The 23,296-nt window shown below is 35.5% G+C and overlaps 1 protein-coding gene across 6 annotated transcripts in view; it reads right to left on the bottom strand.

Annotated features, from left to right (window-relative positions):
• Positions 1 to 11,566, bottom strand: part of LOC126754515 (sodium-dependent neutral amino acid transporter B(0)AT3) — a 66,369-nt gene extending 54,803 nt beyond the window's left edge. For 2 of the 6 annotated variants that reach the window (XM_050466565.1, XM_050466566.1), the window contains exon 1: positions 11,325 to 11,503. The gene's annotated coding sequence lies outside the window, so the exon portion shown is untranslated. Of the gene's footprint in view, positions 1 to 11,064; positions 11,177 to 11,324 lie in introns of those variants that run through there. The other 4 variants (XM_050466562.1, XM_050466560.1, XM_050466563.1 and 1 more) reach the window with 4 other exon arrangements.
• Positions 11,567 to 23,296: the final 11,730 nt, after the last annotated feature.

The following is a 23,296-nucleotide window of genomic DNA, read 5'->3' on the forward strand; positions in this document are numbered from 1 at the left end:
CAAGTTGCACCCGAACTTAGCCTTTCTTACTTGTTGCTATTAACTTTCCGCTTCAGTAAAATTAAGATATGAACTCTTTGGAGGATGTGGCATCACTTTTTTCATGTTTTCCAACATGCGTTCTTTAACCACTGAAGCAGAATGCTTCGTGTCGTTATCACAATATTTAATTTTTATACCCTGAACAGGGTATATTAAGTTTGTCACGCTGTTTGTAACACCCAGAAAGAAGCGTCGGAGACCCTATAAAGTATATATACATAAATGATCAGTATGTTGAGCTGAGTCGATTTAACCATGTCCGGCTGTCTGTCTGTCCGCCCGTCCGTCTGTATATATACGAACTAGTCCCACAGTTTTTAAGATATCCTTTTGAAATTTCGCAAACGTCATTTTCTCTTCAAGAAGCTGCTCATTTGTCGAAACTGCCAATATCGGAGCACTATAAGATATAGCTGCCATTATAACTGAACGATCGGAATCAAGTTCTTGTATGGAAAACTTTCACATTTGACAATGTATCTTCACCAAATTTGGTATAGATTATTTTCTAAGGCAACAATGTAATCTCCGAAGAAATTGTTCAGATCGGATTACTATAGTATATAGCTTCCATACAAACTGAACACATAGTTACTAAAAGAAATGCACCTGTGAAGGGTATATTATTCGGTGCAGCCGAAGTTAACGTTTTTTCTTCTTTTATTACTTTTTACTGCATAGCTGCATACCCAAAATCCGATATCACTGTGGATATACTCTTTAAAATATAGCAGTATAGTGTGGATTTTTTCGTGGTGTATACGCTCCAAGATCGGTAAAAGAAAGAAATTCCGATGAGCCAGCTTCCTCCAAATCAGCGGATAATTTTGAGTGTTACTGGATTCCTCAAATTACTTTACTTTTAGGCTTGGCGTGCAACTTCTTTTCGGCGTTCTGCTACGATCAACTCTTCCCACTCTACCATTGTTTTTCTTACCATTATTTGACTACCAGAGTCTGTAAATCTTGAGAGGGTACTTATTCACCATTTTTTCTTCATAAACCGCACAAAACAAATTCGCTTACAAAATAGTACAGTTTGACCATACGCAAAAAATATTGCATCAGACAAAAATAACTGTACCTATTTGATAATTGCATTTAAATTGTTACCAAGGTAAGTGTAAAATTTTTTTGTCCGCTCAAAAAAAGATATTTTAGTTTTTTGGAATCGTTAACGTCAAAATTGATTTATCGCGCACATTTTTATAAAAAACTAAAAATACTTAAGATTCTAAAATTGTAACTCTGGTTTGTAGCTTAAAAGCTGAAATAGTTTAAGAGAAAAGTCCCTTCTAAGTTAAAACATCTCTCTGCACAAGTTTTTTCAGGTAAATAATTTCAGAGAAGATCTTTTCATGATAATAATATGTCTTGATGAAAGAAACATTTTCCCGCATTTCAAAAAAATATCCCACATATTGATTAATATTTTCGGCAAAAAGTCAGCTAAAAGCACTGGTGTCCACATATTTGACCAGATACTTTGAATGGTTCTTGATTAGTATACTGGAAAGTGAAAGAATTTGAATTTGAATTCTGCAGGAATGTCAAGAAAATGTCATATACCGAATTCGGTTTATTTGGGTCAAGTAAATTCTATGGGTTTTCAGCGAAATGTAGGCGGTACCACCCCATTGCTCCTTTGAAACCATCTTTTAGCGGCGTTATATGGAGTGCGGCCGTGGTTATATTCCGATTTCGCCTATTTTCGTTCTGCGCGAAAAGTGATATAGGTTAAATAGTTTGGGAGATACATATATACAATCAACCTATTACGAGACGGGACAACGCCCACTTTTAAAAATTTAAAACAGACAACAAGGAACACGTGTACGAAGTTTTATTAAGATATCTCACATTTTACCCGAATTATCGATTGCACGGGCAGGCGGAATTCACCTCGTCTCGTAATCCTGATCATTTATATACTACATACATATAACCCTACAACTATGTATGTATATCGATTAGTTTTATGCGGTAGAAACAACCGTTAGGTGAGTAAAACAAACATGTAATAAGAGTACAAAAACGTAACGTATGCAACGAATGTTAATTATACCCTGAACAGGGTACATTAAGTTTGTCACGAAGTTTGTAACACCCAGAAGGAATCGTCGGAGACCCTATAAAGTATATATATAAATGATCAGTATGTCGAGCTGAGTCGATTTAGCCATGTCCGTCTGTCTGTCTGTCCGTCTGTCTGCATATATACGAACTAGTCTCTCAGTTTTTAAGATATCGTTTTGAAACTTTGCAAACGTCATTTTCTCCTCAAGAAGCTACTCATTTTTCGGAACGGCCGATATCGGACCACTATAACATATAGCTGCCATACAAACTGAACGATCGGAATCAAATGCTTGTATGGAAAACTTTCACATTTGACAAGATATATTCACGAAATTTGGTATATGTTATTTTCTAATGCAAAAGAGTAATATTTAAAGAAATTGTTCAGATCGGTTAACTATAGCATATAGCTGCCTTATAAACTGAACAATCGGGATCAAATGCTTGTATGGACCACTTTCACATTTGACAAGATATATTCACGAAATTTGATATATGTTATTTTCTAAGGTAACAATGTAATCTCCGAAGAAATTGTTCAGATCGGTTAACTATAGCATGTAGCTGCCATACAAACTGAACGATCGGAATAAAGTTCTTGTATGGACCACTTTCAAATTTGACAAAATATATTGACGAAATTTGATATACATATGTTATTTTTTAAGGCAACAATGTAATCTCTAAAAAACTTGTTTAGAACGGATTACTATAGCATATAGCTTCCATACAAACTGAACACATAGTTACTAACAGAAATGCACCTGTGAATTTGGTATATGTTATTTTTTAAGGCAACAATGTAATCTCCGAAGAAATTGTTCAGATCGGTTAACTATAGCATATAGCTGCCATACAAACTGAACGATCGGAATCAAATGCTTGTATGGACCACTTTCACATTTGACAAGATATATTCACGAAATTTGATATATGTTATTTTCTAAGGTAACAATGTAATCTCCGAAGAAATTGTTCAGATCGGTTAACTATAGCATATAGCTGCCATACAAACTGAACGATCGGAATAAAGTTCTTGTATGGACAACTTTCACATTTGACAAAATATATTGACGAAATTTGATATACATATGTTATTTTTTAAGGCAACAATGTAATCTCTAAAAAACTTGTTTAGAACGGATTACTATAGCATATAGCTTCCATACAAACTGAACACATAGTTACTAACAGAAATGCACCTGTGAAGGTTATTTAGCTTCGGTGCAACCGAAGTTAACGTTTTTTCTTGTTTTTTTTTATTATCATTCCATATTTGTAAGTTTATTCAAAAAGACGAATAGCAAATAATGAAAACGGTATTTGGAAAAACCTATCAGTACATGCTTATGCGGTATGTTTTACAAACACTAATTGTAGCTTGCATGCACTGCCTGCGATTGTTTGATCAATATTCCATTTATACGAGTATGTGGACGAAATCAAAAGGTTTTGAAAAATTCGGGTGAAACCGAATATTATAAATAAAATTGTATATATAATATTAATAAAATTATTATAATTTATATAAATAATTGTATATGTTAAAAAGGCCAAAAGCGGGGAAATACTTTCAGGTGTTACAAAACTTTATACTAAAAAAAATTTGCGTAAAAATTCAATGTTCGTTGTTCGGCGAAATTGTGAATGTTTTCCATTTATATTTAATATTTACATATGAAATCATCAACCAGATGAAGGTCTGGGCTGATTACTTGGGAAAATTCAGTAATTCAGAGACCTACTTCAGACATTACACATTATTATATCCAAACGTAATATCCAAATATAATACAAACATTAATTTTGCTAAGATATCTTACTTATTATTATTTTCGACGCAGAGGCAAATTATTTTCAGATAAAGATGCTCTCTGAATTTCAATAACATACCTCATAGACTGACTGATATTTTCGGTAAAACATTTTCCAAAATTGCTGACATCATAACTCAACGTGAAATTGACCGATCGACTTCAAATTAAAACTGGGTATAATTGAATGCATTTGCTATATAATGGACTACGATCTTTTTGATTGGTTGAAAATTGTCAATTTGGCATTAAAAAAACGTCAATTTTTTTTCGTAAAAAAACGATTTTTTTTTTTCAAAATTACGCCATTTTCTTAATTTTCGATATTTTTCAAAGATCGTAGTTCATTGTATAGAAAATATATTTAAATTTAATAAACATTTTGAATTTTTTTGTTTTAGCTACTCATTCGACCGGAATCATGCCACCAGTTCTGGCACTTTTTTTCGGCACATCCGCAGACAGCACATAACTCCGTTATTTTTCAATATTTTTCTAAAAAAAAATTTTAATATAGCTAAAAATATACTTTATTACGTCCATAGAACGCACGCATTCAATTTAGTACTTTCTTTTAAAAAAAAATTCACGAAAATCGCCTAGTTTTTCATGCGTCACACTGGTATAGCTCCTTAAATCGTTATTAACCGATTTTCACCATTTCTTTGTCTACAAGGTCTGTCGCAAAAGAAACAGGACTGTTAAAAAAAAACAACGAAAAACAAGTAAGGAAGGGCTAAGTTCGGGTGTCACCGAACATTTTATACTCTCGCATGGTAAAGTGATAATCGAGATTTCATAATACGTCATTTACATATTTTTCAAATACCGTATTTTTGTAAAGTTTTATTCCGCTATCATCATTGGTTCCTAATGTTTATACTCGTATTATACAGAGAAGGCATCAGATGGAATTCAAAATAGCTTTATATTGGAAGAAGGCGTGGTTACGAACCGATTTCACCCATATTTCGTAAATGTCATCAGGGTGTTAAGAAAATATTATATACCGAATTTCATTGAAATCGGTCTAGTAGCTCCTGAGATATGGTTCTTGGTCCATAAGTGGGCGGCGCCACGCCCATTTTCAATTTTTAACAAGTAAGGAAGGGCTAAGTTCGGGTGTCACCGAACATTTTATACTCTCGCATGATAAAGTGATAATCGAGATTTCATTATACGTCATTTATATATTTTTCAAATACCGTATTTTTGTAAAGTTTTATTCCGCTATCATCATTGGTTCCTAATGTATATACATATGTATGTATTATACAGAGAAGGCATCAGATGGAATTCGAAATAGCGTTATATTGGAAGAAGCCGTGGTTGTGAACCGATTTCACCCATATTTCGTACGTGTCATCAGGGTGTTAAGAAAATATTATATACCGAATTTCATTGAAATCGGTCTAGTAGTTCCTGAGATATGGTTTTTGGTCCATAAGTGGGCGAGGCCACACCCATTTTCAATTTTTAAAAAAGGACTGGGTGCAACTTTCTTCTGCCATTTTTTCCGTAAAATTTAGTGTTTCTGACGTTTTTTGTTAGTCGGTTAACGGACTTTTAGTGATTTTCAACATAACCTTTGTATGGGAGGTGGGCGTGGTTATTATCCGATTTCTTCCATTTTTGAACTGTATATAGAAATGCCTGAAGAAAACGACTCTATAGAGTTTGGTTGATATAGCTATAGTAGTTTCCGAGATATATACAAAAAACTTAGTAGGGGGCGGGGCCACGCCCACTTTTCCAAAAAATTACGTCCAAATATGCCCCTTCCTAATGCGATCCTATGTGCCAAATTCCACTTTAATATCTTTATTTATGGCTTAGTTATGACACTTTATAGGTTTTCGGTTTCCGCCATTTTGTGGGCGTGGCGGTGGGCCGATTTTGCCCATCTTCGAACTTAACCTTCTTATAGAGCCAAGAAATACGTGTACCAAGTTTCATCATGATATCTCAATTTTTACTCAAGTTACAGCTTGCACGGACGGACGGACAGACGGACGGACAGACAGACATCCGGATTTCGACTCTACTCGTCACCCTGATCACTTTGGTATATATAACCCTATATCTGACTCTTTTAGTTTTAGGACTTACAAACAACCGTTATGTGAACAAAACTATAATACTCTCGTTAGCAACATTGTTGCGAGAGTATAATTAATATTTTTCAAAAGTTATATTTTTTTATACAGCGTTTAGGTCAATTAGCATTTGAAATGAGTGTTTAAGGTCATTTTTCAGAATGCTTTTGAGAAGATCGGTCGTCGCCTTTTGGATAGTTGAAATGTCCTGAAACCAGTGTCCTTTCATGGGAAACTGAAGTTTTCCCAATAGGTAAAAATCACAGGGTGCCAGATCAGGTGAGTAGGGTGAGTGATTAATGGTTAATATGGAATTTTTTGTCAAAAAATCAGTGACAAGCGTCGACCGATGACACGGCACATTATCCTGCAACAGGCGCCAGGATCCCGCCTCACGGTATTGTGGTCGAGCACGACGAATGCGTGACAAAATACGTTTCATAACACCAAGGTAAAACACAGCATTAATCGTTTGGCCAGGTGGGACGAACTCTCGGTGTACAGTACCTTCGGAATCGTAAAAACAAATCAGTATTGTCTTCATTTTTGACTTCTGAAGACGACCGATTTCTGATCGTCACAGAGGTCCTCACGACCTTCTTGGAGTCGCTTGCATTTTACGACCGATGACCAAAAGCTGCTGTCACTTTTTGATCGATAACATCGATTGTAGTTGTCTAACTGTCTTAAAATTTTTACGAAATGTCAACAAGAGATCAAACTTTTTATTTCATAAACCCACCAATAGGTGGCGCCACCAGAAACAGTTATATTTAAAAAGTTCTGTTTCTCTTGCGACAGACCTTGTATATTTCTTTTACATAAATTTTATCCCGATATCTTTATATAGCTGTATATTAGGGTGTCCGTTATTTCCCAAATTTATTTTTGAGTCTGCAGCGTAAATGCCCTAAAAAATATTATGAAACCCTTATGCGCTCTTAATATTGATAATAACTCGTGCCGCAATGACGATTTATTTCCCATTTAAATAACATGGGGTTTTCGTACTTTTTGCAATTAATTTTTTCTTTGCGAAACCAATTGATACATTGCTGCGGCACCGAGTTATTTTTGCAGGAAAGCGAACGTTCTACAAAGTTTCTTTGAAAATTTTCAGAGCTGCTGGCGTACGCCCATGATATTGATATCATTGTCCTAAACACCAGCGCCGTTAATTCGGCTTTTTCCAGAATGGATAAGACAACGAAGCAAATGGGTTTAGTGGTGAACGAGGGCAAGACGAAATATCTCCTGTCATCAAACAAGCAATCATACCTTTGAAGTCGTAGATAACTTCGTCTATCTAACTTCGAATATCGCATACGATGGAACGATGAGCTGTAAGAGTTATACGACGCCATTGACATAGTTCAACGAATTAAGAGACAGGGGCTACGTTGGCTAGGTCATGTTGTCCGAATGGACGGAAACACTCCAGCTCTGAAAATATTCGACGCAGTACCTGCCGGGGGAAGCAGAGGATGAGGAAGACCTCCACTCCGTTGGAAGGACCAAGTGGAGAAGGACCTGGCTTCGCTTGGAATCTCCAATTGGCACCACGCTGCGAAAAGAAGAAACGATTGGCGCGATGTTGTTAACTCGACTATAATTGCGAAAGCGGTGTCTACGGCAGTAAAGAAGAAGAAGAAGTTACTGAAATGTAGATGATTAATGCCAAATTAAAGTTTTTTATCTTAATTTTTGGCTTAATTATAGCACTTTAAATTTTTTAGCGTGAGATGGGCGTGACAGTTGTCAAAGAACACATGTTCCAATGCTTCTTTAGGATATCTATAGTTTAACCCAAGATTTCGCTTGAACGAACGGGCGGATAGACAGATTAATCACTTGAATTTCAACTGGTCTGGTGATACTGATCATTTATATATACATAGTTATATATATATCTCGATTAGTATTAGATATTACTAACAACCGTTAGGTCAACAAAATTTTTACTCGTATACTTTGTAGCCACATATTGGAAGATTTTAAAATTTAGCACACACAACTTAGAAGATAGAATAGTAAAAACAATTCATAAATAAGGAATGTAGTGAAAGCTCTATTAAATGGACGCCCCATTAAGCGGACATCTCCATTAACTATGCACATTGTTGATCTTTATTAAGTACAATCTATTAAGCGGATAACTCTATTAACTGGACAGAAAGACTGGTAACCAGACATTGAGAAATTAGCCTTAAATTCATTATTATACTCTCGCAACAAAGTTGCTAAGGAGAGTATTATAGTTTTGTTCACATAACGGTTGTTTGTAAGTTCTAAAACTAAAAAAGTCAGATATAGGGTTATATATACCAAGAGATCAGGGTGACGAGTAGAGTTGAAATCCGAATGTCTGTTTATCCGTCCGTCCGTCCGTGCAAGCTGTAACTTGAGTAAAAATTGAGATATCATGATGAAACTTGGTAGACGTATTTCTTGGCTCCATAAGAAGGTTAAGTTCGAAGATGGGCAAAATCGGCCCTCTGCCACGCCCACAAAATGGCGGAAACCGAAAACCTATAAACTGTCATAACTAAGCCACAAATAAAGATATTGAAGTGAAATTTGGCACAAAGGATCGCATTAAGGAGGGGCATATTTGGACGTATTTTTTTTGGAAAAGTGGGCGTGGCCCCGCCCCCTACTAAGTTTTTTGTACATATCTCGGAAACTACTATAGCTATGTCAACCAAACTCTATAGAGTCGTTTCCTTCCGGCATTTCCATATACAGTTCAAAAATGGAAGAAATCGGATAATAACCACGCCCACCTCCCATACAAAGATTATGTTGAAAATCACTAAAAGTCCGTTAACCGACTAACAAAAAACGTCAGAAACACTAAGTTTCACGGAAGAAGTAACAGAAGGAAGCTGCGCCCAGGCTTTTTTTAAAAATTTAAAATGGGCGTGGCGCCGCCCACTTATGGACCAAAAACCATATCTCAGGAACTACTAAACCGATTTCAATGAAATTCGGTATATAATATTTTCTTAAGACCCTGATGATATGTACGAAATACGGGTGAAATCGGTTAACATCCACGCCTTCTTCCAATATAACGCTATTTTGAATTCCATCTGATGCCTTCTCTGTATAATACATACATATGTATATACATTAGGAACCAATGATGATAGCGGAATAAAACTTTACAAAAATACGGTATTTGAAAAATATGTAAATAACGGATAATGAAATCTTGTTTATCACTTTATCATGCGAGAGTATAAAATGTTCGGTGACACCCGAACTTAGCCCTTCCTTACTTGTTTCCTATGAAATTTATTTCTATGAACATATTCAAAATTAAAGTACGATCCCTTGAAATCTTAAACCGATAAAAACGTTTCCACCTTTATTAGTAAATAAAATTTTCACTGTATTGAATAGTTTATTATTATATATGTACATATGAATAATAGAATAAAATGTATACCACAGCAACGCGTGGCCGGATCTCCTAGTTGATCTAAATAATTAGAGATGTGTCACTCCAACCAAAGTCAAGACTGATTTCATTCATATTCACAACATAAAAGAATTAAAGGTAGATGGAAATTTAGAAATCATTATAGTGTTTGGGTCTGAGATGAATGCATTTTACATTACTCAAGTATACAGAGGAATATGTTTCCATGACTTTTATGCTGATAACTCCCTTGCTGTTGGACCTGTTCGTGTTGAAGTCTTCTAGAATAATGAAAATCAGTATATGTAAAATATAGAGATGGGGTAATTCGTTTACCAATCTTTCATATTTTCTGCATTAAACTGTAATATATCCAAATTAAACGCTCACTTAATTTTGCTAAGCCAAAAAAAATTCTCATTTTTAGACAAGTCCAACAACTTTTTTTTAACTTGGTTAAAGTTGAAAATACATATTTTGTACCAATTTCATTAAGCAAAATACTTATTCGTATGAGTATTCGGCAAGTGGTTATACTTATGTTAATAAATTACAGAAAATAATACAAAAAATTTATCTATCGTTCGCAATAAATTAGAATCAATGAAGAGCATACCATATGTGTACTTATGTATACGCCTCCTTATGCACGCGCCACAGCAAGATTGTTTATAATATTTTTCAGTTATATAAAAAGAAAATTGATTTTTCTCTGATTTCAAGATGCCCGTGTCTACCGCGTCACACTTTGCCACAGTCTTTGTATTATAACGTCACAACCTACCCTTCTGCATTTAGGGGATAGCAAGTAAGCTTCCCACCTCATCATGCATTTAACAAGACACCCACACAACCTCACATATTCCGTGTTTGCTTAATCACAGAGCCATTGCCAGCCTCAACTGTATACGTCAACACCAAATGGCATCATTTACCCTAAAAACTGTCATCTACACAGTTGTTGGCGCCGAAAGATGGGAAAGCGTCAATTTGATGTAACATAATTATTAATGTAGATGAGTTTATTTATATTTGGTCTTATCATTTGTTCAAATTTGAAGATTTTCTGATACATATGTACATACCTACTTGTAATTGCATATATGTACATACTACATGTGTGCATATCTAAAAGTGTTTAAAGAGTATGAATGTACATATGTACATAAGTATGTATGTATAGTATATATACATACATAGGTGCAAATTTATTTGCGTTCATATTTCTATAACTTTTTAAATGTATGAAGAATTCAGAAAGGAGCTTTAAATTTTCAGTGAAAAAATAAACAATTAATATACCCAAAGTATTTCCAATTGTACAATTGCTTGTAGATACATATACAGATAAACATGCGTTAGGCATACCATATACATCCATTGCACAATATACACTTATGCAAACAATTTCACATATGAACACCGAAGTATATAATGCATTTTCTTGCTCATATACATATGTACATATACGTTCATACATATGCATTATATGCATTGCAAGCAGTTTTCATAACCAACCGAAATATTTTTTTAGCGTTTTCGCATGTTTCCAGACGTCAATATAAATTGCGGCGTAAATAAATATCATGGGGTTTCAATAGTTTCTTACCATTTCTTCCAATTTTTATACTCATTGACTTGAAAAATACATGATAGTGCTCTCAAATTTATACCAAAAAAAATTTGCACAAATTTCTTTAATTTATTTGCACATAAAAATATTACAGTAATTTTCAAAATTCATTGAAAATTTTTTTCCAGTTGCACATGTCTGTTTAATATTTAAATAATTTTAGTTAAATGGAATATAAAAGTCGCGTTGCAGTTATTCCATAAAACTCGCATACATATGTATGTATGTGTATATACCTATGTTGTAGTTTAAACCCAATATATGTATAGTCGTATATTTATCTTTTCGCAACTATTTTAGATTTCAATGCCTGTCAGGAGATTTTGATTTCATAAATATAGAGCAAAGGAAAATTACTTTCCATTAACCGTTTATTATCAATAATTACCCGCGATTCACGACTGTCTTTTAAAACTTTCCGTTGTAAACTGAATCGGAATAAAGGAAAAAAGCTATCACGCTGGTACTGTCATCAGAGTACGCTTCGTACACAGGTATGAACATATACTACATATGTATATAAATTTAAGAATATTTACACATAAGTTTCAATGTTGATGTGAGTTTGCTTTCGAATGTGAGAAACTTACGCTCCCAAACGACGAAACGAGCTTCATGAAGCAGCTGTAGGGCCACGAGCGCCAGCTGCAGTGACGCGATGGCAAAAGTCCTTGCAAACAGCTTTGTGCCATTCTACTTGTGTATTGAATAATTTCCAAAAGCTTTTCGTGCCCAATACACACCCCTAAATGATACACGTTCAAACAATATTCTAACAATATTTTTGAAGACCATATACATATAATAAGTACTTATACCTACGTATGTATGTATGTATTACCCTTAAAAGCTCAAACTAAACTGTAAAAAAAATCCCTTGTAGAATATACTTACATAAGTATACATAACAATGTGCATGAACATCCTTTATTTTACGCACAGAATATTTAATAGTATTTAATAAAAAGATAATACAATTTATTTAATATGTAATTATGTGCAAGCCGAAAGTACTACTAATTTAGGGTACTTTTGTACGTACATTTAAAGTGTGGATATATTCTCATAACATAAAAGCACGTGTTGTCTGCAAGTTCAACATCTCACTTTTATTGAATGCAAAGAGGGTTGAAGTTCGTTGCTAGAATAAACCTTTCATCCACTTGCATCCCCATAGTCAAATACCAAATCAGTCAGAAATACCAGTTTACAAAATAAATTTTTGATTAAAATCGGACTAGTTAGAAAAGTTTTATGTTAATACATACATACATATGTATTTGTTCGCGAGTTAAATAAACATAAGTATCATGGAGGAATCTATATTAAAATGTTCCTCAGAACTTCAATTGGTTATATTATATATGTATCTGTTGGAACTAGTATGAAGCTATTGTTTCTGACAAAAATATGGCACTGACAAGCCATAGGACATGAAAAAAGATCTAGTAATAACAGTTAATTATACTCGTATAGAAAAAGACAATCAGCTGACTAATTTGACAAATGGTTCATACATATGGGAAAGTAGTATATAACTAATTGATTTCACTACCGGGTTCATTATCGTTTACGTATGTATGTACATATTGTCCACGTATTGAATCAAAATGTTCAATCTAATGTGGTAAGAGAATAAATTGTGTGCATTGCGCACATAATCATTGTTGTTTGCAGAGTGTACAACTTTCTCTTGACTGTAATATATGTACCTACAAATGTATACTCTTTTGAGGTGTTTGGGGAAGAATTATCAATTAATCTTTGTAACACGTTGAAGGAATTTTAACGAATTTAGCGAATGGAAAACACTGGAAACTGTGGGGAAAATATTGATCCTAGGCTTTTGAAATCGATCCAGTGGTTGGATATTCAGTTAAATAGTAAAGTACTTTATTATACATATTCATAGTCAGGTTAAGTTAAGAAGTCGGTCCTGAGAGGGATCTGACTTATGACAGCTTATAACGCAGGTCCGTTGTGGTACCCTATACGTAGTAGTAATACATAATTTGTTAAATTTTGGGAACTTTAAACTTGAATATCCAACCTAGTTAAATTTTTTTACTATTTAAAAATATTTTTACCATTTTAAAATTATAAGGTGATGGTTTTAATATCTGAATTAGCTAATGTATTAAATGGTTTATATTTTAGTATTTTAATTTTACACGATGGACTGGTAAATTAAAAACATAAATACTGTGAAAAATGTTTAGTTTTTACACAAAAATTCTGATTTGACCTTTAAGGGGTTGCATGGATTTCACGGCTTTCAAAATAATTTTTAATACCTTATTTAATGCTATATCATCTGTAGAATGTTTTAAATGCTCAAGATTACCCGAATTATAGTTTTGAAGATACATCCTTCAAAAGAAGCGCGTCGAGGTCAGCTAAGTCGGTTGCCCAAATTTCTCGCGAACTACTCAACCATTCTTATTGAAATTATAATGTACAAGGCCTCGAACGAAGGATTTTTTTATTCCAATTAAAACTATTTTAAAAAAACATCGAAACGTTTTCACCAAAATTTGCATGTTTTTGTAAATACGGCTGCAAAATACAGGTTATTTTTATTTTTACTTCATATGACCCTTCAAGTACTTCTACTGTCAAGGTGGAGGCACCTTTTTCCCAGGGATTGCCCGAAATGACGTGTATTGGCCGAGTTTTGAATATTTTACTTTGAACATTTCACAAAATCTTTTTAAAATATGTATCTTTGGAATAATAAAAGTTTAAATAAAATATTTAACTTTTTATATGAGAAATAATTATCGAAAAAATACAGTCTTTTACTTGAGGAAACCCATGTAATCTCTTAAGACATTTAAAAGTAAAGGGTACACTACACATTATTAAAATTTAATTTCATTCTTTATTCAATTCTTAAATTCATTGAGAATGGCTTGCATACAAATATTCATGTTCGTATCCAACTATCTATTTTCTCTCGTTGCGGATACTGAGAGTTACTGTGTGCACCGAATGCGTACTAAAAGGTGCTTTCCAAAGTAAACAGGACTTAAAAAAAACAGAACAAATGGGTTTTTTCGGCAAAATCAATTTATTTTATTCAAAATAGTATCTTTTTGCTTCAATACAGCTTTTTGCACGATCCAAAAGCATGTCGAACGAGTGTTTTAGCTCGTTGGCCGATATGGCCGCCAGTATGCCAAATGCATTTTTCCAAAAAGGAAGTCAATTTGTGCGGAACAAACCGTGCACACACCTTTCGTAAGCCCAAACACTTAAAACGCAATAACTTCACTTCCAGTCGACGAAATGTCATGTAATTCTCACTGGACAATCGATATAGATAGCAGATTCTAACGCACCAGTCGAAATATACATAGATGGCGCCACCAGGGGCGCTAGATTCAAAAAATCCTGTTTACTTTGGAACACACCTTGTATGTTTGAAGAAAAATTCTGTGATCTGCAGCTTTGTGGTATTTATACTCCACTGAATATGATAAATTGTTTTATTAGTAGGGACTACCATAAGCTTTAATACATTAAAAAAAACTGTAATGAAAACCAAATGTAACAAATGGAGTTTAAATGTAATGGCGGTGATAAAGGTTTATTTTAGTGTGAAAACGTCTTAAAATTTTAAATATATATTTTTGTGTGTTGAATTTACATTTTCTTAATATATTATAATATTTAGATATACTAAATTACTGTTTATTCCAAAAAGATGTTAGTATGCTTTCAAATATTCAAATTGTAGTCCGCTGTTTGTATAGCTGTTCTATATGCATAGCTAATCATGCTTTGCTATTGAAAATATCAAATGTGTGATCGTGGAAAATATTATGCCCTTTTTCAGTTTAGTTTGCCTTCCGCTATATTAAGCTTAGTCCTGCATTTTTATTCTATCTTTCCTAATTAACAGTAGACTTTCTACAAGATGATTTACCGAAACGCTTCAAGTGATGAAGCAACTTTATTGCGATGATTGTCTGGAAAAACCAGCCGAAATCATCATAGAAATTCATGGAAATGGAATTGAGCATCTCCGAAACATCGATTTATCGCATTTTGACCGAACATTTGGGCTTACGAAAGGTGTGTGCACGGTTTGTTCCGCAAAAATTGACTGACGACCAAAATATGCTCAGAATCCAACATTCAAAGGACGATTATTTGACCAAAAATCACATTTTAACCATTAACCACTGCGTTAAGCGTTATGCAGACGTAGAGGCCAACCAAAAGGCTTGCACCGGCATGGCCGCCAGACCGGCCGATAAGCTAAAACACTCCTTCGACATGCTTTTGAAGGAGACTATTTTCAATAAAATAAATTGATTTTGCCGAAAAAACCATTTGTTCTGTTTTTTTTTAAGTCCTGTTTACTTTGGAACGCACCTTGTATATCGAGTAAAGGTTGGTACGCAGCTCTCCAGTAATTGCTCAAGAAAAAAAATACACTATTTCTCAAGTAACTTTGACAGCTGGTTACGCATTGTGAATGATCTACATTAGAAGAACAAGAGAAAATAAACAAAGAAAACAAGCTTTGTGCGTAATATGTATATGTGTATGTGTATGGCAACATAAATATTTTCATTGAGATTTAAGAAATGTTGTTGATGATTGGTAGGATTTATACAACATTTCAAAATGGAATATACTTCATAATAATGATTTCAACTAATTAAGGATGGATTTGACGATTACTTCGAATTTCCTTCAAGAAACAATTGTTGATTTGATGTTTCTTCGCAAAACCAGTACTAGATTTCTTGAGAGCTGCGTACTAGCACAAGTAAATTTATCGCAGGAAAGTTTCTTGACCGTTTCTTAAGCGTTTTTTTGTATGAAGTTTTTACGTTTCTTGAGAGCTGCGTACTAAGCTTAACCATTTAAACCTGTTTGTATAATTTTGTACTTAGGTATATTGTGGAGCATCTACCACTGCATAAATTAATCAAAAATATCCGCTTAGTACACTTGGTTTTTTAAACAATTTTATTAAAGTAAATAAATTTATATGTCACAAATTAATTAGAAATGAATATCGAGGAGTAAGGCGGTAACACTCAAATTCCGGAAACGGGTCGGGGCTGACAATCAAGTGACTCGGAAATAGCAGAATTGAGCATTCTCGGTGTTAAATGAGAAATATAATACTAATTTCAATGTACAGAAATGTACGCCTACAGATTCGTTTATTTTCTATGCGCAACCGAATCGGCATATAATTTATAGATGATCGGTATATATTTGGGATTAAAGCATATACATACTTAGTATATAAATATGTATGTACATATGTATGTTAAAATTTACCTACATATGTACTTATTTCATGATGATTCCATAAAATCGTTAAAAATATACATATAATAGAGTAAATTTTGTATTATTACCCAAATAATTTATATAAGTTGAAGGTAATTAGTTTTAAATTTATACATTTACATTAAAAGTTTTGATATCATCTTAAAAGATCTAGCGGTCGCACATGTGCTTATATATAATTATATGTGCATGTAAAAAAATATGACAGACCATACGCATAATATTTGTAAATTTTTATACTCTCGCAACAAAGTTGCTAAGGAGAGTATTATAGTTTTGTTCACATAACGGTTGTTTGTAAGTCCTAAAACTAAAAGAGTCAGATATTGGGTTATATATACCAAAGTGATCAGGGTGACGACTACAGTCGAAATCCGGATGTCTGTCTGTCCGTCTGTCCGTCCGTCCGTCTCTGTCCGTCCGTCCGTCTGTCCGTCTGTCCGCGCAAGCTGTAACTTGAGTAAAAATTGAGATATCATGATGAAACTTGGTACACGTATTCCTTGGCTCCATAAGAAGATTAAGTTCGAAGATGGGCAAAATCGGCCTACTGCCACGCCCACAAAATGGCGGAAACCGAAAACGTATAAAGTGTCATAACTAAGCTATAAATAAAGATATTAAAGTGAAATTTGGCACAAAGGATCGCATTAGGGAGGGGCATATTTGGACGTAACTTTTTTGGAAAAGTGGGCGTGGCTCCGCCCCCTATTTAGTTTTTTGTACATATCTCGGAAACTACTATAACTATGTCAATCAAACTCTACAGAGTCGTTTCCTTCAGACATTTCCATATACAGTTCAAAAATGAAATGGATAATAACCACGCCCACTTCCCATACAAAGGTTATGTCGAAAATCACTAAAAATCACTAAAATCCGACTAACAAAACACGTCAGAAACACTAAATTTTACGGAAGAAGTAACAGAAGGAAGCTGCACCCAGGCTTTTTTTTAAATTAAAAATGGGCGTGGCCTCGCCCACTTATGGAACAAAAACCATATCTCAGGAACTACTACACCGATTTCAATGAAATTCGGTATATGATATTTTCTTAACACCCTGATGACATGTACGAAATATGGGTGAAATCGGTTCACAACCACGCCTTCTTCCAATATAACGCTATTTTGAATTCCATCCGATGCCTGCTCTGTATAATATATACATACATTAGGAACCAATGATGATAGGGGAATAAAACTTTACACAAATACGGTATTTGAAAAATATGTAAATGAAAATATAATGAAATCTCGATTATCACTTTATCATGCGAGAGTATAAAATGTTCGGTGACACCCGAATTTAGCCCTTCCTTACTTGTTCTACATGGAGCATATGTATGTATGTTAATGTGTACACTCCCTTGCTTCATGCGTTCCGTTGACACGGACAACCAATGGCGAAACTCGCGTTTTGGTAAAGAGTCAATGTGTCGACGAACCGACTTGGCGACAAAACGTCACAACATTGAATTGTTGGTAGAAAATCCGAGCTGTGCCGAAAACACAAACGAACGATCACCGATTGTCACCGCTTCCCTTGCCGCAAATACTTACATAAGTATGTACATATATAATATAATATGTCAAATACAAAAAATAATTAAAAAATAGGCTTTATTTTTACATTAACTACGAATATTTCTCTGAAAAAGTAATCTAATTTAAATACATATATTCAATTGCACATGTATTCATTAATACGCACAAAAAGAATTCATACGAATACACAGTTTGCATATAAACGTATAAAAATATAAGCAAAAGCGCGAACATACTACGTCTGTTAGTTTTGAGCATAATTTTTTTTCCACGCTCAGCTCTGTTCAAGCAAAATATGTATTAAAATTTCTCCTGCCGAGCAGGCAGTGGTGAAACTCCTCCATCTCGACCGAGTTAGCCAAAAATATTTTTACGTTCTTCGCGCCGTGAACCCTCTCTATTATAAACGTTCTCTGCCGATGATTTAAAATTTTGAGGTAGATCTGAATCGTCAGATTCTACTATGGCATCATGAACCGCTTGGAGTCGTGTCCAAAAATTATTGAGATTTATAATTTTGATTTCTAGTACCGATTCAGAGTAGTCTTGAATCGGTGAAGAAGAAAAGCTAGTGCAGTATCTTGTTAAACTGTCACTTTGTGAAATAAATTTAACAACCTGTTTTAAGCGTGTAGCTCCTGCAGGTCTATTTTGATTTTTTTCGTTATTAACCATTTTGTTATATCATATGTTAAAGTTTTAGTGAAAGTAAATTTAATTTGTTAATTTAATTATGAAATACGGACTTTTTTTCATATATGCTTTTTAGGAACTTATGTTGGTATATATGTTGGTACACCCTGTGTATTTACATACAACATACATATATGCGTATGAAGGTAATTTTTTTGTGCAATTGAGAGCTCGTTGAAGAGATCAATGCACTTTTTACTCTCGTTGAAGAGATACTTATGTATATGCACAAATTGTTTCTATGATTTTATGCTTATGTTTTTGTTCTTAAGCAATTGAGCGTTCGTTAAAAGTGGCCATACACGACACACATGTGCGTTCGATCGGTATGTGTGCGATTGCGGTTTACTCGTGTATGGGCTTGTGCGCATACCAATCCATGCTCGTGAAAATGTTTGATTTTTTATGATTGGTTTTTTTTGTTGTTTTTTTTTATGGCGAGATGTAAAAAAATCATCAAAAGACACTGCTGCCCTTACAACAGTAGTGTGGTACTTTAACCCACTAAAAAAAACATCTCAATAACGACACATAGCTTTGGTGAATTGCCGTGCGCAACTACCGATTAAGTATTACATCGCAGAGAAAGCTAAGCCTATTGACTATAACGTCTCAGGGATTTTCGAACTGATTTTGGCAGTTTTCCTCGCTATATCGCAGTCGCTCTAGTCTTCTCTGCTCTTGAATAACCTTAGCGGCCCAGAGCTTAACATGGTTCCACATCTATGTTATCTGGCATTATTCTTTCAGAAATTTCCGTTTCTAAAAATGTCCTATCCTCCTCATATTTTGAGCAATGAAAAAAGATATGTACATATGTTCGGCATTCTCTTTTCCATAACCACAAGATGAGCATATTTCTACCTCATCATGGCCATATTTGTGGAGGTATTCCCTAAAACAGCCATGACCACTTAATAGCTGCGTCAAGTATAAATCAACGTCGCCATACTTTCTGCTAACCCAGGTCTCCACATTTGCAATCAACCTGTGCGTCCATCGTCCTTTGGGCGCTGAGTCCCACATCGATTGCCATTCTTTCAGACTCTGCTGTCTTTCTTCCTCGCGCTCTCTAGCTGTTAGGGGCTTGCCGTTACTTTTGCTTTTACTGTACGCCATTATTTCGGGTGGCAATATGCCTGCAATCACTCCTGCTTCGTGAGACACCGTACGGAAGGCGCTGGCAACTCTAAGCGCACTTAACCGAAACAAAGACCTTACCGTTTTCGCATACGTTTTTTGTTTTAGCGCATTAGCCCACACTGGTGCTGCATACATGACTATTGATTGAGTCACTTTTGCCAATAATAGTCTTCGGCTCTGACTTGGCCCGCCTGTATTAGCCATTATTCGACTTAAAGCCGTGTTACCTCGCGCCGCTTATTCACAAGCCTTCTGTATGTTTGTTTTGTTGTTTATCCTCGTATCAATTATTACGCCTAAGTATTTTAGGAATGACTGTGACGTTATTTTATGCCCGTCAATATCCAAGGTGACGACTTCCACTTTCTTCCAGGTAGATATGAGCACTGCTTCAGTTTTCTGTCCTGCCAATTGAAGCTTCGCTGTTGTTAGCCATCTCTTTATTTTTTGTGCAATATTGCTGCATAAGTCCTCTATTTAGTGCAGTTCTTTTGCCACGATTGTCACCGCTATATCATCCGCATACCCTATTATTTCCACTTCTTTCGGTATTGGAAGTCGAAGAATTCCATCATAGAGGATGTTCCATAGGAGTGGGCCTAGCACCGATCCTTGTAGTACTCCACCAGTAACTGCATACCGCTTTACCCCCTCATCCGTATCATACAACAGTACTCGGTTCGAGAGGTAGCTATTTATGATACGCTGAAGGAACGTTGGCGTTTTAAGAGCCTCTAGTGCTTTCATTATGTGGGCCCAACTAGCGGAGTTGATTGCATTTTTAATGTCCAGCATGACAACGGCACAATATTTTTTGGAACCGTACATCCACCTAGTTCCCTCGATGGCTTTGTCTGCAATTTCGATAACTTTTTTGATTGCGTCAATTATCGTGCGTCTTCTGCGAAACCCATACTGTTTGTTAGATAAGCCCTCTACTTCTTCAAGGTGTTTTTCTAGCCAATCACTTACTATCCGTTCGAGGATTTTACCCATAGTATCGATCATACAGAGGGGCCTGTATGAACTTGGCTCAGCTGGCGGCTTGTTTGGTTTGGGTAGCAGAACTAAACGCTGCATTTTCCATTTATTCGGGAAAACTCCATCCCTCAGGCACTTATTGAAGAAGTCCGTAAAATATTTGGGTTTGACTTTGATGGCAGTTTTTAAAGCCCTATTGGGAATGCCATCCAAACCAGGTGCTTTTGCGTTACCAAAACGTTCCGAAGCTTTTACGACTTCATTGTCATCCACTGGCAGAAAAACTGGAGGATCTAAGCTTTCTATGTCTACTGTTTGCGTTTGTTGTTTTGGAAACAGAGTCTCTACTATCTCCTTAATTAGTATAGGGCAGGTCGGCATTTGTCCTTTGTCACCTCTAATCTTTGTCATTACCGCTTTGTACGCTCCATCCTATGGATTTTCTTTCGCTTCATCGCAGAGTTCTTTAAAGCACGCAGCTTTGCTTTTCTTGATTGCTGCTCTGAGTTCTTTCCGTCTTGCTTTGAACGTTTCGCGTAGTCGCTCAAATTCCAAGGTTCCTCTACTTCTTTATTATCTCCGCCGGATTTTGTTGCAGTCACTTCTTAAGACAGCAATTTCACCATTCCACCAATATACTGGCTTTCGGCTGTGGTTGTATTTTTTCCTTACCATAGCAGCATCGCAAGCTTTGCTAACATGGTCAGTAGAGTAATTCAAAAAAAAAAAAAATTTTGTTTTTCGTTTGGTACCCGGAAAAATAGATTCCTAGACACCTCTAAGAAAGCCTCTCCAAATATGAGTTTTTAATTGTAACGGGAAGGTCCTCCTACATACAGTTTTCTATTTTTTCTTATTATCAGATAGAAAAATTTATATCTCGCTTCCAATTACTTGAAAAAGTTTCTTGTTCCTAAGATTTTGTTGGAAATTGAATGCTCTACAAAAAAGGTCTATTATGATTTTTTCGTAAGCCCAAACGTTTAAAAGATATTAACAGTTAAAGTTTGATTATTTTTGGGAACATTTTTTATTTCTTATGAATTTTATAACTCAATGTGGCTTTTCGCCACACTCCATGCAGCATTTGCTTCTGTCTTCTGGGTTAGTGCACTTGCCTGCTATGTGGTCATATTCGAGGCATCTATAGCATTTTTTAAGGTTCGCAGTTTCCCGTATTCTGCACACGACCCAGCCAATCTTGATTTTTCCTGCGTCCAGTAGACGCCTTGCCTCTTTCTCTGCATACGCTTTTCTAATATTTCTAATAGAACTCTTCTCCACATTGAGTTCTTTTAGCTGTGACCGAATTGCTTGAACTACATCGTCCTTTCTAGTAACATCGTCTAAGTCCCGAATTTATATTAGTTTCTCGTGCGTTAAAACTCTAATTTCGACCTTGTTGCCTAGAATTTTACAAATTTCATCCTTGTATCTATTGCTGTTTCCTCTTTGATCTCGCGCCAACTCCAGCAAGATCTCTCCTTTGGTTGTTTTTTTGATACGCGACACATTTTTGCCCAAATTTTGGAGAGTTTCTTCTTTTTTAACCGCTTGTAATATCTCGCTATAAGACATGTCCCCAGTTTTCGTGATCACCAGCGCATCCGGTTTCGGAGGGGGCCTGCGATTAACTTTCTTCTGTTCTTTGATGACTTTCCTCCCTTTGTTTTTGACTGTCATCCAGCATCCATCCTTTGGCGTTTCTTTTATTTTTTCAACGGAGGGGACCACCTCTATTTTGCCTTCCATTCCGTTTTTCACCATCTCCAATTGATCGGATGTCTTGCTCTTTTATGGTGGCGTTTTCTGATTGGCATTATTTTCTTCCCGCATTCTTTTGGGTGTTGCTTCTGTCACGCTTTTTGCAAGGTTAGGTGCTCGATCTGCTTTTCTAGAGCTTGCATTTTGCTCTTGTGCACGTGTATGCAGCCTCGAAATGGCACTTTTAAGCTCTCGCATGCCATTATTTATGGAACGTTGAGGTGGACGCATCAAAATTATGAGTTTATTGATGCTGTCCCCTAGCTCTGCCATATAGTCCCTACCCGCTTGCACAGTTTTTACTGGAGGCGTTCTACCTATTTGTAGCGAGTGCAGCAACGATCGTGCCCGTGCAGGCCTTTCCATGGAAAGAACTTTTTCAGGCGTTCAAGCTAACTTTGATCCTCGCTTAAAGGGGTCTATTATTGCGCTATCAACCATACTTGTTGCATTATCTGATACGCTGGCCAAGTGGACCACCACCGTTGATACCGACGGCCGGGAGCCTGCTTGCTCACCCCCTACAACCGCCGGCACTGGGCCTTTTACACCCTGCACCGTAACTTTACTAAATTTAGTACTCGCAGACATGTTTTGTTGTTCCGGGATTCTACCCGTACCATTTTATACCTAGTGGGAGGTGATTTGCTCAGCCGCTCCTAACCTGGAGACAGACACTGCCCAGTAAGCCGCTCACTCTGAGTCAGACGCTTCCGGGATTTTGTTGGTTTGACACTTATTTATGTGCGGTGTCGATTCGCC

This window comes from Bactrocera neohumeralis, chromosome 4 (genome assembly GCF_024586455.1).
Source record: "Bactrocera neohumeralis isolate Rockhampton chromosome 4, APGP_CSIRO_Bneo_wtdbg2-racon-allhic-juicebox.fasta_v2, whole genome shotgun sequence".
Lineage (NCBI taxonomy): Eukaryota > Metazoa > Arthropoda > Insecta > Diptera > Tephritidae > Bactrocera > Bactrocera neohumeralis.